The sequence below is a fragment of the Panulirus ornatus genome, chromosome 36, assembly GCF_036320965.1.
Source record: "Panulirus ornatus isolate Po-2019 chromosome 36, ASM3632096v1, whole genome shotgun sequence".
NCBI lineage: Eukaryota > Metazoa > Arthropoda > Malacostraca > Decapoda > Palinuridae > Panulirus > Panulirus ornatus.
This window is the reverse complement of record NC_092259.1, coordinates 19,246,017-19,263,829: the sequence shown is the minus strand read 5'-3', so window position 1 is coordinate 19,263,829 and position 17,813 is coordinate 19,246,017. Positions and strand designations below refer to the sequence as shown.

The window sequence follows — 17,813 nt, the reverse complement described above, 5'->3', positions numbered from 1 at the left end:
CCCACCTCTCTCCATCAACTTTCAGTTTTACCCATATTAATCGCGAATTTACTTTCTTACATTCTATCACATACTCCCACAACTCCTGTTTCAGGAGTATTGCTACTCCTTCCCTTGCACTTGTCCTCTCACTAACCCCTGACTTTACTCCCCAGACATTCCCAAACCACTCTTCCCCTTTACCCTTGAGCTTCGTTTCACTCAGAGCCAAAACATCCAGGTTCCTTTCCTCAAACATACTACCTATCTCTCCTTTTTTCACATCTTGGTTACATCCACACACATTTAGGCACCCCACTCTGAGCCTTCGAGGAGGATGAGCATGACTCCTTCTTCTGTTTCCCATTTTAGAAAGTTAATACAAGGAGGGGAGGATTTCTGGCCCCCCGCTCCCGTCCCCTCTAGTCACTTTCTACGACACGCGAGGAATACGTGGGAAGTATTCTTTCACCCCTATCCCCAAGGATAATATACATATATATATACATATACACACACACACCACATACACACACATACGCACATATACACACACACACACATACATATATATACATATGAAAAATGTAAGAAACAATTTAGAAAACTGAAACTTCTAGCTTGAAATGAATGAAAAATTGAATGTCACATAATGGTTCAACCTCTGGCTATGGAAAAAGGGAAATAATTGCAGACATGAAGACAGGAATAACTTAAGAGAACCAAGAAGAACGTGGGGGAGGTAGTTCGAATCACCAGTAAAACAGCTGCTGTCTTGTTTAGCAAGGTGACAGCACGACGCATACAATTTCAGCAACTACCGAGCAAGGTTTAGCATGCCAAACTATGAGGACACAGAGAGTTTCTTCTTTAGCTGGAATATGGGTCCTGTACATTTTATAGCTGTCAATACTGAGGCCTACTACTTCTTGGAGTTTGGACTTAAGCCTCTTTCTCGGCAGTATGAGTGGCTCATCAATGACCTGGAAATCATCGTGTGTCAAGACATCATATAAAGCGCCTCTTCGCAAACAGAACTACCTTGGCCCACCAGTGATGCTACTACGTTTGTGAATCGGGAACCATTGCAACACAAACCTCGCCAGGTGGTAGAGTTTCCCGCAGTGTATCGAGACAGACTTCCCCAGAACTTTTTAAAGGGGAAGTAAATGTTTATAGTGTGTTACTGGAGTGATAGTTTTCATACATGGTGTTTTGACAAGAAAATAGTGAAATTGGAGAAAAATGTAGTAGCTTATTGATACAGTGGTTAAATTGATGAGAACTGCTATTGACGTTTGTGAATTACATACATGTGTATATATGTATATGTCTGTGTATGTATACATATGTATACGTTGAAATGTATAGGTATGTATATGTGTGGGTTGGACGTGTATGTATATACATGTGTATGTGGGTGGGTTGGGCCATTCTTTCGTCTGTTTCCCTGCGCTACCTCGCTGACGCAGGAGACGGCGACAAAGTATAATATGTGCAAGTATGGGCATTTAGGTTTCTTTTTTTTCTCAAACTGTTCGCCATTTCCGCATTAGCGAGTAGGTTAGAACAAGGACTGGCCTTGGGGAATACCTCCTGGCCCAATTCTGTCTTCTTGGAATAAAAAAAAAAAACGAGAGGGGGATTTCCAGCCCGCTCCTCCTTTTAGTCGCTTACGACACGCAGAATTGAGTTCTGTCCACCAGGAATGGATATGTGTACATGAAAACAGCTCCCATCTGTAGTGCAACTTGCTGCGAGAAACGTGTAATTATAATAATAAAAAATAATATATGCACATACATACATGTATCTACATATTCATAGTTGTTCACCTTCATTCATCCCTGGTGCCACTCCACTCCACAGAAAACGGCGTTGCCATCCCCAGCATCAGCAAGGTAGTGCCAGGAAACAGGTGAAGAAAGGCCACATCCACTCACACTATACTCTAGCTGTCACATGTCATGCACCAAAACCCCAGCTTGCTATCCACATCCAAGCCCAAAGACCTTTTCATAGTTTACCCTGGATGTTTCACATGACCTGGTTCAGTCCAGTGACAGCATGTGGACTTGATACGTTAAATTACCATCTCAAACACTCTATAATCTGATTACAGCCTAACAGAATTAAATCAAGTATGGATGGTAAACCACCTAACCTAAACCGAACCCATATAATGAAGGTGTTTTCAGAATTTCAGTTTTAGTAATAAACAGATAAACTGGAAGGATATGATCATTGAGATGTCTGCAACACACTAGAAAACCCTGCTGTGCACCAAAATGGAAGCGGAGTGTGTAAATGACACAACCATCTTGGCACTTCAAACATGCAACATAGGTATACCAGTGAGAAGAAAGCACAAAATGTCTAATACAGAATGAAAAAACAAGCATTTTACAGCAGACAAAAATGAATTGCAGACCTTCTCAAGAAGCGACAGACCACCGAACAAAGGAAATAAACCCAATAAGAGTGAACTATCATTATAGATTATCTAATCAATTATGTCTTACGAACCACAGGAAAGAGAAAAAGAAAAGGCTAATAATAAAATAAATAACCCAAAACACTTTTACTTATATGCAAAATGCAAATACAAGACTACAAACAAAGAAGAAGAAAAGAAGGAAAGGAGAAGAAAAGAAGAAGAAACGAAGAAAATAAAAAGAAGATGAAGAAGAAAGGAAAAACAAAGAAAAGAAATAAAGAACAAGAACAAGAATAAGAAGTATAAGAAAAAGAAAAACGTCAAGAGAAGAAGAAGAAGAAGAAGAAGAAGAAGAAGAAGAAGAAGAAGAAGAAGAAGAAGAAGAAGAAAAGAACAACAACAACAACAACAACCACAACAAAACAACAAAGAAGAACAAGAAGAACTCATAAAGAAATGCAAGACTACTCTGATACAAGCACTAAATTTCCTTTAGAGAAAAAGTCTGGATTGTGGTATCATTCTCGAGAGTCTGAAACTGACTCACATTGCCCCATTCCACAAAGGACAAAAAATGTATGTTCAATAACATAAACATCACATGTTATAAAAATCTTCAAAGGAATCCTAAGAAGCAAACAGATAGACTTTATGGAGGTGAATAATGTACATAACCCTGGGCAACATGGTTTCACATTGGGAAGATCTTGCCTTTCTCAGCTCCATGGCCACTATGATAGGACTGATGAAGCTCTGGAAACAAAGCAAATGCTGATGTTATCTGCCAAAACTGTAAAAGCACTTAATGTAAGTGACCAGGGAATCACAGCATATAAAATGTGAAAAATGGGAACAACTGGAAAAATTGGGAGAAGGATATATAACTTTTCAACTAATACATCACAAAACATAGATATAAATCACACCATCTACCTCCACAATAAAAAGCTCATTCTCCTACGGAACTGTAATTGCAAACTTCCTGTTCCTCAACCTTATATCTAATGCTAATGCAAACACAAGCCATAGTTTCATATCATTCTTAGCAGCAGATATAAAAATGGGTATAAAAATCACACCAATTATGTAAGCCAAAAGGCTACAGAGACATGAAGTCTTTAACTGGGAAACCGAAAAAACATGCTTTTTAATGGAGATAAGTTCCACCACATCCAGTAAGGAGAAAATTAAATAAGAAATAATACAGAATTCCAGACAGACAAAACTATATCATGAACTTGTTGAATAATGAGAAAAACCTTGGAGTAATAAAGACCGACAACTTGACCTTCAGTGAACATAAAACAATGGTTGCCTCATGCAGAGGGATGGTATCCTGGATCCTGCGGACCATTACAAAAAGGGAAGAAAAACCAATGATAATATTAGTTAAGATGCTAATTCTTTCACAATCTGAATAATTCTAACATCACCCTACAAGAATTATTCCGCCTCAGTGAAAAGTTCTCCCTATGCCAACAAATAACAAAACCAACCAGAGGATATAATATTCTGGACTTAATCCTTAAAAATAATGTGGACCAAATATGCGATAGTACTATCTCAAACACCATATACTCTGATTACAACGTAAAAACCAAAAGTAGGATGCTAAACCACCTAATTAAAATACACAAAACTCTGGAACTGTTTTTCAGAAACTTCAGTTTTAATAGTAAATTGATAAACTTGGAGGAGGTGATCAATGAGATGTTTGAAATACAATGGGAAACCCTGCTAAGTACTAAAATGAAGAACTATTCATATGATATGACCACTTTGGTACTCCAAACAAGCAACAGACATACAAGAGCAAGAAGAAAGTAAAAAAGGACTAGACTAGAACAAACAAAATGAGCCCTTTACAAGAGGTGAAAAAGAATTGTACATCTAAGGAAGCCAACTTCATCCAGTAAAGGAGAGAGAGCCTATAAAGTGAACTATTGGACACAAGAAAAAACCCAAAATAATTTTCTTATATGCAAAATGTGTATCCAGAACTGCAAACCCCATTGGCCCACTTGAAACAGAAGGTATCTTTACAGACAACTGCCAAGAGATGAGATATTCTAAAGGGGCAATGTGACTCGATTTATAGCAAGCCAAAAACAATAAAAATAAATGACTTAACAGACTTCTTCCTAAACAGTAACTTCCTAAGTGTACACATAGCAAATATCACTTCTAAACACAAGATTTCAAGAAGGCCACTGAGTGTATGCCCTTGCACCCAGCCCCAGGAAAAGACTCATGGAACTTAGTCTTCATAAAGAAAACAACTCAACTCTAGAATGTCTTATGTAACCTCTGGGAAAAAAGTCTAGATTCTGACATCATTCCAGAGACTAAAACTGACCCACACTGTTCCACTCCTCAAGGGTAGAAGCAAAGTAATCCCAAAAAACTAACAAGTGATAACATTAATATTATTCATCTATATTTATTTTGCTGTGTCGCTGTCTCCCACGTTAGCGAGGTAGCGCTAGGAAACAGATGAAAGAATGGCCCAACCCACACACATACACATGTATATACATACACGTCCACACACGCAAATATACATACATATACATCTCAACGTATACATATATATATACACACACACAGACATATACATATATACACATGTACATATTCATAGTCTACCTTTATTCATTCCCATCGCCACCTCGCCACACATGAAATAACAACCCCCCTCCCCCCAAATGTGTGCAAGGTAGCGCTAGGAAAAGACGACAAAGGCCCCATTCGTTCACACTCAGTCTCTAGCTGTCATGTAATAATGCACCAAAACCACAGCTCCCTTTCCACATCCAGGCCCCACAGACCTTTCCATGGTTTACCCCAGACGTTTCACATGCCCTGGTTCAACCCAATGACAGAACGTCGACCCCGGTATACCACATCGTTCCAATTCACTCTATTCCTTGCATGCCTTTCACCCTCCTGCATGTTCAGGCCCCGATCACTCAAAATCTTTTTCACTCCATCTTTCCACCTCCAATTTGGTCTCCCACTTCTCGTTACCTCCACCTCCGACACATATATCCTCTTGGTCAATCTTTCCTCACTCATTCTCTCCATGTGACCAAACCATTTCAAAACACCCTCTTCTGCTCTCTCAACCACACTCTTTTTATTATCACACATCTCTCTTACCCTTACATTACTTACTCGATCAATACCACCTCACACCACATATTGTCCTCAAACATCTCTTTTCCAGCACATCCACCCTCCTCCGCACAACTCTATCAATAGCCCACACCTAGCAACCATACAACATTGTTAGAACCACTATTCCTTCAAACATACCCATTTTTGTTTTCCGAGATAATGTTCTAGACTTCCACACATTCTTCAAGGCTCCCAGAACCTTCGCCCCCTCCCCCACCCTATGATTCACTTCCGCTTCCATGGTTCCATCCGCTGCCAAATCCACTCCCAGATATCTAAAACACTTTACTTCCTCCAGTTTGTCTCCATTCAAACTTACCTCCCAATTGACTTGACCCTCAACCCTACTGTACCTAATAACCTTACTCTTATTCACATTTACGCTCAGCTTTCTTCCTTCACACACTTTACGAAACTCAGTCACCAGCTTCTGCAGTTTCTCACATGAATCAGCCACCAGCGCTGTGTCATCAGCAAACAACAACTGACTCACTTCCCAAGCTCTCTCATCCACAACAGACTGCATACTTGCCCCTCTTTCCAAAACTCTTCCATTCACCTCCCTAACAACCCCATCCATAAACAAATTAAACAACCATGGAGACATCACACACCCCTGCCGCAAACCTACATTCACTGAGAACCAATCACTTTCCTCTCTTCCTACACGTACACATGCCTTACATCCTCGATAAAAACTTTTCACTGCTTCTAACAACTTGCCTCCCACACCATATATTCTTAATACCTTCCACAGAGCATCTCTATCAACTCTATCATATGCCTTCTCCAGACCCATAAATGCTACATACAAATCCATTTGCTTTTCTAAGTATTTCTCACATATATTCCTCAAAGCAAACATCTGATCCACACATCCTCTCCCACTTCTGAAACCACACTGCTCTTACCCAATCTGATGCTCTGTACATGCCTTCACCCTCTCAATCAATACCCTCCCATATGATTTACCAGGAATACTCAACTAACTTATACCTTGTAATTTGAGCACTCACCTTTATCCCCTTTGCCTTTGTACAATGGCACTATGCAAGCATTCCGCCAATCCTCAGGCACCTCACCATGAATCATACATACATTAAATAACCTTGCCAACCAGTCAACAACACAGTCACCCCCTTTTTTTTTTTGCAGAGAAATAATGCAAATGAGTGGGAGATGTATAAAAGAAAGAGGCAGGAGGTCAAGAGAAAGGTGCAAGAGGTGAAAAAGAGGGCAAATGAGAGTTGGGGTGAGAGAGTATCATTAAATTTTAGGGAGAATAAAAAGATGTTTTGGAAGAAGGTAAATAAGGTGCATAAGACAAGGGAACAAATGGGAACTTCAGTGAAGGGGGCTAATGGGGAGGTGATAACAAGTAGTGGTGATGTGAGAAGGAGGTGGAGTGAGTATTTTGAAGCTTTGTTGAATGTGTTTGATGATAGAGTGGCAGATATAGGGTGTTTTGGTCAAGGTGGTGTGCAAAGTGAGAGGGTTAGGGAAAATGATTTGGTAAACAGAGAAGAGGTAGTAAAAGCTTTGTGGAAGATGAAAGCCAGCAAGGCAGCGGGTTTGGATGGTATTGCAGTGGAATTTATAAAAAATAATTTACATTAATATTATACATCACTAAAATCTTTGAAAGAATCCAATCAGGCAAGCTGACTGAATTCATGAAAGTGAGCAAGCTCCATAACTTAGGACAGTATGGTTTCAGGGTAGGTAGCTCTTGCGTATCGCAACTGCTTGACAATTATGGTAAGGTTGTCGAAGCTCTGGAAAACAAAGAAAACAAGATTTACATAGGCTTTCCAAAAGCATTTGACAAATGAGACTATGGTGTCATAGCAAATAAAATGCAAAAGATGGAAATAACTGCAAAAGCTGTGAGATGGACATCCAACTTCATCCCATTCCTCATCCACTATCCTCACATCATATGCTCTCACCTTTTGCCATTCTTCACTCAATCTCCTGGTACTTCCTCAAACAAGAGTCCTCTCCAAACTCACTAACTCTCACCACTCAATTCTTCCCACCATTTTCTCTTCTACAAATCTTCACCTTCGCCTCCACAAAATAATGATCAGACATACCTCCAGCTGTCTCTCAGCACATTAACAAGTCTCTTTTTTACACGCCTATCAATTAACAAGAAATTCAATTATGCCCTTTGACCACCTCTCCTACTCACACATATCTATGTATATTTCTCTTTTCAAACCTGGTATTCCCAATCACCAGTCTTTTTTCGGCACACAAATCCACAAGCTCTTCACCATTTCTATTTACAACACTGAATACCCTAGGTACATCAATTATACCCTCAAGTGCCACATTACTCACCTTCGCATTTAAATCACCCGTCACTTTAACCCGGTCTTGTGTATCAAAACTGCTGACAAACTCACTCAGCTGCTCCTAGAATACTTGTCTCTCATGATCTTTCTTCTCATGACTAGGTGCATGGGCACCAATAATCACCCATCTCTCACCATCCACTTTCAGTTTTACCCATATCATTCTAGAATTTACTTTCTTACACTGTATCACACATCCCCACAACTCTAGCTTCAGGAGTAGTGCTACTACTTCCTGAGCTCTTGTCCTCTCACCAACCCCTGACTTTACTCCTAAGACTTTTCCAACCATTCTTCCCCTTTACCCTTGAGCTTCGTTTCACTGAGAGCCAGAACATCCAGGTTTCTTTCCTCAGACATACTATCTATCTCTCCTTTTTTTTCTCATCTTGGTTACAGCCACACACATTCTGACACCCCAATCTGAGCCTTCGAGGAGGATCAGCATTCCCCGCTTGACTCCTTCTGCTTCCCATTTTAGAAATGGAAATACCAGGATAGAGTTTCCAGGCCCCTACCCCTGCCCCTTTTAGTTGCCTTCTATGACATGCGGGGAATATGTGGGAAGTATTCTTTATCCCCTATCCCAAGTACTGTATAGAATGATGGTAGTGCATCACCTGATGCTCTGACCTTGCCTTATGTATTCCTACAAAGCACCTAGCCAGATATGTCATGCACAATGCAGTCTTATTTTTCCTTATGGTTCCTCTGTTAATCCACTAACACCAAGATGCCTCCCACCAGATGATGCACTTTCATCATGCACAGATGATCAAATAAATCCACTTTTTGCTCTTAAGATATCAATTTCCTTGACCTCCTTTGGGTAAAAAACATGAATCACTGGCTTTATGCTTAAAGGCTATACTTAAGAGCACAAAGCAACAAATAAAGTTACCAAACATTTTTAATGCTATGAGATCAATTATGGTGCTCCTCACTCAGCAAAAGTCGCAGTAAGATAGAATAACAGCCAGGGCACATGAAATGACACTTGAGTGATGTGGTTATCTCAGCATGCATCACTGTGCACATCTTCATACCACCATTGTATTGGATCCTGCCAGGCATGGCAAGAAGTAGCCTACACCTGCTACAATACTTGCCCAACTGGTGGAAAAATACCATGGATACTCAAAACTCTATGCCAAAGTTGGTAAAATAGTATCCATTATTTTCAATGCAGATACTTTTTACCACAGGTGAAAATACCATGGTTGGCAAAGGACTTCTGTAATCTCCAACAAATGCCTAAAGAGAATATGAGCTTCACACTTATAGTGTTTCTTGTTGCTTCACTTTTCATACCAAGATGATTCATGAAGTGAAACCAGTGTCTATTCACACAACCTTTATACACATAATACCTTCAATGCATCTGATTTTTAATATTTCTTCCAACTTTATCTGAAAAATTCTTAGTCCTGATAAGATTCCAAACAGTATCTATCAGCTCTTCAGCAGTCTACATAAAAAAACTTTATTATTCATTATTATCATACATAATCGTAATTTTCCACATCAGCAAGGTAGCACAGGGAAACAGACGAAGAAAGGCCCAACCACTCATATACACATATATATACATAAACATCCATACAAACACATATACACTTCAACATATACATATAAATACATACATAGACAAAAACATATATACACATGTACATATTCACACTTGATGCCTTCATCCATTCCCATCACCACCCCACCACAGAGGAAATAGCATCCCCCCCTCAAGCGAGGTAGTGCAAGGAACAGACAAAAAGGCCACATTCATTCACGCTCAGTCTCTAGCTGTCATGTGTAATGCATCGAAACCACAGCTCCCTTTCCACATCCAGGCCCCACAGACCTTTCCAAGGTTTACTCTGGACGCTTCACATGCCCTGGTTCGATCCATTCACAGCACATCAATCCCAGTATACCATATCATTCCAATTCACTCTATTCCTTGCAAGCCTTTCACCCTCCTGTATTTTCAGGCCCTGATCACTCAAAATTTTTTCCACTCCATCCCTCCACTTCCAATTTGGTCTCCTGCTTCTTGTTCCCTCCACCTCTGACACATACATCCTATTTGTCAATCTTTCCTTACTCATTCTCTCCATGTGTCCAAACCATTTCAACACACCCTCTTCTGCTCTCTCAGCCATACTTTTTATTACCACGCATCCCTCTTAGCCTTTCATTACTTACTCGATCAAACCACCTCACACCACATATTGTCCTCAAACATTTCATTTCCAACACATCCTCCCTCATCTGCACAACCTTATCTACAGCCCATGCCTCGCAACCATATAACTTTGTTGAAACCACTATTCCTTTAAACATACCCATTTTTGCTCTCCAAGATAACGTTCTTCAATGCTCCCAAAACCTTCGCCCCCTCCCCCAACCTGTGACTCACTTTGGCTTCCATGGTTCCATCCCATGCTAAGTCCATTCCCAGATATCTAAAAGATTTCACTTCCTCCAGTTTTTCTCCATTCAAATTTACCTCCCAATTAACTTGCCCCTCAACCCTACTTAACCTAATAACCCTGATCCTACTTACATTTACTCTCAATGTTCTTCTTTCACACACTTTACCAAACTCATCCACCAACCTCTGCAGTTTCTCACCCAAATCAGCCACCAGCACTGTATTATCAGTGAACAACAACTGACTCACTTTCCAAGCCCACTTATCCACAACAGACTGCATACTTGCCCCCCCCTCCAAAACTCTTGCATTCACCTCCCTTACCACCCCATCCATAAACAAATCAAACAACCATGGACACATCATGCACCCATCACAAACTGACACTCACTGTGAACCAATCACTTTCCTCTCTTCCTACTTGTACATATGCTTAACATTCTTGATAAAAATTATCACTGCTTCTAGCAACTTACCTCCGACACCATATACTCTTAATACCTTCCACAGAGCACCTCTATCAACCCCTCATATGCCTTCTCCAGATCTATAAATGCTACATACAAATCCATTTGTTTTTCTAAGTATTTCTCACATGCATTCCTCAAAGCAAACACCTGATCCACACACCCTCTACCACTTCTGAAACCACACTGCTCTTCCCCAATCTGATACTCTGTACATGCCTTCACCTTCTCAGTAAATACCCTCCCATATAATTCCCCAAGAATACTCAACAAACTTATGCCTCTGTAATTTGAACACTCACCTTTATCCCCTTTGCTTTTGTACAATGGCACTATGCATGCATTCCGCCAATCCTCAGGTAATTCACCATGATCCATACATATATTGAATATCCTTACCAACCAATTAACAACACAGTCATACACATTTTTGATAAATTCCACTATAATACCATCCAAACCAGCCGCCGTGCTGGCTTTCATCTTCCACAAAGCTTTCACCACCTCTTCTCTGTTTACCAAACCATTCTCCCTGACCCTCTCACTTTGCACACCACCCTGACCAAAATACCTATAATCAAACCCATTCAACAAACCTTCAAAATACTCACTCCATCTCCTTTTTACTTCATCACTACTTGTTATTACCTCCCCGTTAACCCCATTCCCTGATGTTCCCATTAGTTCTCTTGTCTTACACAAGTTATTTATCTCCTACCAAAACATCTTTTTATTCTCCCTAAAATATGATACTCTCTCACCCCAACTCTCATTTGCACTCTTTTTCACCTCTTGCTCCTTTCTCTTGACCTCCTGCCCCTTTCTTTTATACATCTCCCAGTCATCTGCACTACTTCCCTGCAAAAATCATCTGAATGCCTCTCTCTCCTCTTTCACTAACAACCTTACTTTTTCATCCCACCACTCACTACCTTTTCAAATCTGCCCACCTCCCACCTTTCTCTTGCCACATGCATTTTTTGTGCAAACTATCACTATTTCCCCAAATACATCCCATTCTTCCCCCACTTCCCTCACATCATTTGCTCTCACCTTTAGCCATTCTGCACTCAATCTCTCCTGGTACATCCTCACACAAGTCTCCTTTCTACACTCACTTACACTCACCACTCTCTTCTCCCCAACATTCTCTTCTTTTCTGAAAACCTTTACAAATCTTCACCTTTGCCTCCACAAGATAGTGATCCCTCCAGCTGCCCCACTCAGCACATTCACATCCAAAAGTCTCTCTTACACGCCTATCAATCAACACGCAATCCAGTAATGCCCTTGGACCATCTCTCCCACTCACATATGTATACTTATATATCTCTCTCTTTTTAAACTAGGTATTCCCAATCACCAGTTCTTTTTCAGCACACAAATCCACAAGTTCTTCACCATTTCCATTTACAACATTGAACACCCCATGTACACCAATTATGCCCTCAGTTGCCACATCAAAGAAAGCAAAAAATCTTTAAAAAAGTAAATCAGTACTTTTATATTACATGAGTGGTGGAAGGAAAGAATAAATTGAACAAAGGTGAAGTAAATGTGAACAGATTACAATAGCTTAAGAGGTTGTATGACAGCATAGAATGTTTGAGTGTAAAAACTACCATACAGTGCAAATAGATCATTACACATTAATGATGATACATATTCTAACATGGTACAATATAGCTACTATAAGACTTTATGATAGCACCTTCTGTGGTTCATCCTCTTCTGAAGAAAATAATTCGGGGAACTGGATATCTGACAACAATTCTTCTCTCTGCTCTACTTCCTTTTGCTGCTCTGGCTCAACACAACCACTTTTCTCTAGTTCCAAAGCAGCAATTACAGCTCCAGCATCCACTGAGAGAGTGTTGCTATCCTGACATGCAAGGATAGCTTCTATCAACTTGTCTGTCTGTAATCATAAAACATCCATTAAATAATGAATATCTCAATCCAATGAAATTTAGAGCTTACATCAAGTAAATCTTATAACTAAATTTTGAGCAATAACTCTGATAACAGGTAGTGATGAAGTGAGGAGGAAATGGAGTGAGTATTTTGAAGGTTTGTTGAATGTTTTTGATGACAGAGTGGCAGATGTAGTGTGTGTGTGTGTGTGTGTGTGTGTGTGTGTGTGTGTGTGTGTGTGTGTGTGTGTGTGTGTGTGTGTGTGTGTGTGTGTGTGTGTGGTGGGGGGGGGGGGGGGGCAAAAGTGAGATAGTCAAGGAGAATGATTTAATGAAGAGAGAAGCGGTGAAAGCCTTGCAGGAAATGAAATCTGGCAAGGCAAAGGGCTTTGGGTGGCACTGCAGCTGAATTTAAGAAAGGGGGTGACTGCATTGTTGATTGGTCGGTAAGGATATTCAATGTATGTATGGATCATGGTGAAAGGCCTGAGGATTGGCTTAATGCATGTATAGTACGATTGTACAAAGGCAAAGGGATTAAAGGTGAGTGTTCAAATTACAGAGGTATTACTTTGTTAAGTATTCCTGGAAAATTGTATGGAAGGGTATTGATCGAGAGGGTGAAGGCATGTACAGAGCATGAGAATGGAGAGTAGTGTGGTTTCAGAAGTCGAAGAGGATGTGTGCATCAGGTGTTTGCTTTGAAGAATGTGTGAAAAGAACAGCTCTGGAGGCTGATTCGAGCAAGAAACTGCAGAAGTTGGTAACTAAGATTGGAAAAGTGTGTAAGGAAAAAGTCGAGAATAAATGTGAATAAGAGGAAGGTTATTAGGTTTACGAAGGTTGAAGGACAAGTTATTTGGGATACAAGTTTGAATGAGGAAAATTGGAGGGAGTGAAATATTTCAGATAGGTGAGAGTGGATTCAGCAGCGAATGTAACCAATGAAGCAGAAGTGAGTCACAGGGTGAGGGAGGGGCTAAAGGTTCTGAGAGCGATGAAGAATGTGTGGAAGGAGAGAACGTTATCTCAGAGAGCAAAAATGGGTATGTTTGAAGGAAAAGTAGTTCCAACAATATTATATGGTTATGAGGAATTGGCTATAGATAGGGTTGTGTGGATGAAGGTGGATGTGTTGGAAATGAAATGTTTGGGGACAACATGTGGTGTGAGGTGGTTTCATCAAGTAAGTAATGAAAGGGTAAGAGAGATGTGTGGAAATAAACAATGTATATATATAATTACTTATATTTATTCATTTTGCTTTGTCGGTCTCCCGCGTTTGCGAGATAGTGCAAGGAAACAGACGAAAGAATGGTAAAACCCACTCACACACACATGTTTATACATACACGTCCAAACATGCAAATATACATACCTATACATCTCAACGAGTTTATTTTCCTTTGTCACTGTCTCCCGCATTAACAACGTAGCGCAAGAAACAGACGAAAGAAATGGCCCAACCCACCCACATACATATGTATATACATACACGTCCACACACGCAAATATACATACCTATACATCTCAATGTATACATATATATACACACAAACATATACATATATACACATGTACATAATTCATAATGTCTGCCTTTATTCATTCCCATCGCCACCCCGCCCCACATGAAATAAGAACCCCCTACCCCCAAATGTGCACAAAGTATCGCTAGGAAAAGACAACAAAGGCCACATTTGTTCACACTCAGTCTCAAGCTGTCATGTAATAATGCACCGAAACCACAGCTCCCTTTCCACATCCAGGCCCCACACAACTTTCCATGGTTTACCCCAGATGCTCCACATGCCCTGGTTCAATCCACTGACAGCACGTCAACCCCGGTATACCATATTGTTCCAATCACTCTATTCCTTGTACGCCTTTCACCCTCCTGCATGTTCAGGCCCCGATCACTCAAAATCTTTTTCACTCCTTCTTTCCACCTCCAATTTGGTCTACCACTTCTCCTCGTTCCCTCCACCTCTGACACATATATCCTCTTTGTCAATCTTTCCTCACTCATTTTCTCCATGTGACCAAAGCATCTCAAAACACCTTCTTCTGCTCTCTCAACCACACTCTTTTTATTACCACACATCTCTCATACCCTATTATTACTTACTTGATCAAACCATCTCATACCACATATTGTCCTCAAACATCTCATTTCCAGAACATCTACCCTCCTCCGCACAACTCTATCCATAGCATACGCCTCGCAAACATATTACATTGTTGGAACCACTATTCCTTCAAACACCCATTTTTGCTTTCCAAGATAATGTTCTAGATTTCCACACATTCTTCAATGCTCCCACAACTTCCGCCCCCCTCCCCCACCCTATGATTCACTTCCACTTCCATGGTTACATCCGCTGCCAAATCCACCCCCAGATATCTAAAATACTTCTCTTCCTCCAGTTTTTCTCCATTCAAACTCACCTCCCAACTGACTTGACCCTCAACACTACTATACTAATAACCTTGCTCTTATTCACATTTACTCTCAGCTTTCTTCTTTCACACACTTTACCAAACTCAGTCACCAGCTTCTGCAGTTTCTCACATGAATCAACTACCAGTGCTGTATCATCAGCGAACAACAACTGACTCACCCCCCAAGTTCTCTTATCCACAGCAGACTTCATACTTGCCCCTCTTTCCAAAACTCTTGCATTCACCTCCCTAACAACCCCATCCATAAACAAATTAAACAACCATGGAGACATCACACACCTCTGCCACAAACCTACACATACTGAGAACCAATCATTTTCCTCTCTTTCTATACATACACATGCCTTACATCCTCGATAAAAACTTTTCACTGCTTCTAACAACTTTCCTCCCACGCCATATATTCTTAATACCTTCCACAAAGCATCTCTATCAACTCTATCATATGCCTTCTCCAGATCCATAAATGCTACATGCAAATCCATTTGCTTTTCTAAGTATTTCTCACATACATTATTCAAAGCAAACACCTGATCCACATATCCTCTACCACTTCTGAAACCACACTGCTCTTCCCCAATCTGATGCTCTGTACATGCCTTCACCCTCTCAATCAATACCCTCCCATATAATTTACCAGGAATACTCAACAAACTTATACCTCTGTAATTTCAGCACTCACTTTTATCCCCTTTGCCTTTGTAAAATGGCACTATGGAAGCATTCTGCCAATCCTCAGGCACCTCACCATGAGACAGACATACATTAAATAACCTTACCAACCAGTCAACAATACAGTCACCCCCTTTTTTAATAAATTCCACTGCAATACCATCCAAACTTGCTGCCTTGCGGCTTTCATCTTCCGCAAAGCTTTTACTACCTCTTCTCTGTTTACCAAATCATTTTCCCTAACCCTCTCACTTCGCACACCACCTCGACCAAAACACCCTATATCTGCCACTCTATCATCAAACACATTCAACAAACCTTCAAAATACTCACTCCATATTCTTCTTACATCACCACTACTTGTTATCACCTCCCCATTTGCCTCTTCACTGAAGTTCCCATTTGTTCCCTTGTCTTACGCATTTTATTTACCTCCTTCAAAAACATCGTTTTATTCTCCCTAAAATTTAATGATACTCTCTCACCCCAACTCTCATTTGCCCTCTTTTTCACCTCTTACACCTTTCTCTTGACCTCCTGCCTCTTTCTTTCATACATCTCCCACTCATTTGCATTATTTCCCTGCAAAAGTCGTCCAAATGCCTCTCTCTTCTCTTTCACTAATAATCTTACTTCTTCATCCCACTACTCACTACACTTTCTAATCTGCCCACCTCCCACGCTTCTCATTCCACAAGCATCTTTTGCGCAAGCCATCACTGCTTCCCTAAATACAAATACATCCCATTCCTCCCCCACTCCCTTTACGTCGTTTGATCTCACCTTTTTCCATTTTGTACTCAGTCTTTCCTGGTACTTCCTCACATAAGTCTCCTTCCCAAGCTCACTTACTCTCACCACTCTTTTCAACCCAACATTCTCTCTTCTTTTCTGAAAACCTCTACAACTCTTCACCGTAGCCTCCACAAGATAATGATGAGACATCCCTCCAGTTGCACCTCTCAGCACGTTAACATCCAAAAGTCTCTCTTTTGCGCACCTATCAATTAACATGTAGTCCAATAACGCTCTCTGGCCATCTCTCCTACTTACATACGTATACTTATGTATATCTCTCTTTTTAAACCAGGTATTCCCAATCACCAGTCCTTTTTCAGCACATAAATCCACAAGCTCTTCATCATTTCCATTTACAACACTAAACACCCCATGTACACCAATTATTCCCTCAACTGCCACATTACTCACCTTTGCATTCAAATCACCCATCACTATAACCTGGTCTCGTGCATCAAAACTACTAAAACACTTACTCAGCTGCTCGCAAAACACTTGCCTCTCATGATCTTTCTTCTCATGCCCAGGTGCATATGCACCAATAATCATCCATCTCTTTCCATCAACTTTCAGTTTTACTCATATCAATCTGGAGTCTACTTTCTTACACTCTATCATATACTCCCACCACTCCTTTTTCTGGAGTAGCGCTACTCCTTCCCTTGCTCTTGTCCTCTCACTAACCCCTGACTTTACTCCCAAGACACTCCAAAACCACTATTCCCCTTTACCCTTGAGCTTCGTTTCACTCAGAGCCAAAACATCCAGGTTCCTTTCCTGAAACATACCTATCTCTCCTTTTTTCTAATCTTGGTTACATCCACACACATTTAGACACCTCAATCTGAGCCTTTGAGGAGGATGAGCACTCCCCGCGTGACTCCCTCTCTTTCCCCTTTTAGAAAGTTGAAATACAAGGATGGGAGGGTTTTCACCCCCCCGCTCCCGTCCCCTTTAATCACCTTCTACGACACGTGAGGAAAGCGTGGGAAGTATTCTTTCTCCTCTATCCCCAGGGATACTGAGTGGTGGGATGAAGAAGTAAGATTATTAGTGAAGGAGAAGAGAGAGAGGCATTTGGACAATTTTTGCAGGGAAAAAATGAAATTGAGTGGG

At 40.6% G+C, this 17,813-nt stretch overlaps 1 protein-coding gene across 1 annotated transcript in view; it reads right to left on the bottom strand.

Annotated features, from left to right (window-relative positions):
- LOC139760439 (uncharacterized) overlaps positions 1-12,770 on the bottom strand; it is a gene marked incomplete at its 3' end in the record, with an annotated part of 167,836 nt that extends 155,066 nt beyond the window's left edge. The window contains exon 1 of the mRNA XM_071683676.1: positions 12,563-12,770. The remainder of the gene's footprint in view (positions 1-12,562) is intronic.
- Positions 12,771-17,813: the final 5,043 nt, after the last annotated feature.